At 39.6% G+C, this 359-nt stretch overlaps 1 protein-coding gene across 1 annotated transcript in view; it reads left to right on the forward strand.

Annotated features, from left to right (window-relative positions):
* Positions 1 to 359, forward strand: part of RYK (receptor-like tyrosine kinase) — a 112156-nt gene that overhangs the window by 110594 nt on the left and 1203 nt on the right. The gene's annotated exons all lie outside the window — the stretch shown is intronic.

Below are 359 nucleotides of genomic sequence, written 5' to 3' on the forward strand. Positions count from 1 at the left end.
GATGCCTGGATCATTTTTATGTAAAAGCTGGGAGCTGGCAGCCATTAGCTTGTTTTAACCACTTCATGGCAGACTGTAGGATATGCATCCAAAATCTTGAAGTGGTTAACCCTTTCACCAGCTCAAATGCACATTTTAGGCCTGAAAATTGCTTAAAGCAAATAGATACCAAACACGTCAAGCCTCAAAATTGTTGGCACCTCTGAAATGGCAAAAAAATAAAAAATTCAGTACCTCAGATTGCCTATAGGCAATTTTTAAGAGCTTTGACAGATCATCAATTTATAAACATGATGCATTTGCCCTCTCTGGCATGGCTACCCAACGTGTGTGGCACACAATTTTCTTAAGTACAGCAG

Source organism: Nanorana parkeri, unplaced genomic scaffold, assembly GCF_000935625.1.
Source record: "Nanorana parkeri isolate BGI_ZX_2015 unplaced genomic scaffold, ASM93562v1 scaffold192, whole genome shotgun sequence".
In the NCBI taxonomy this organism is placed as follows: domain Eukaryota; kingdom Metazoa; phylum Chordata; class Amphibia; order Anura; family Dicroglossidae; genus Nanorana; species Nanorana parkeri.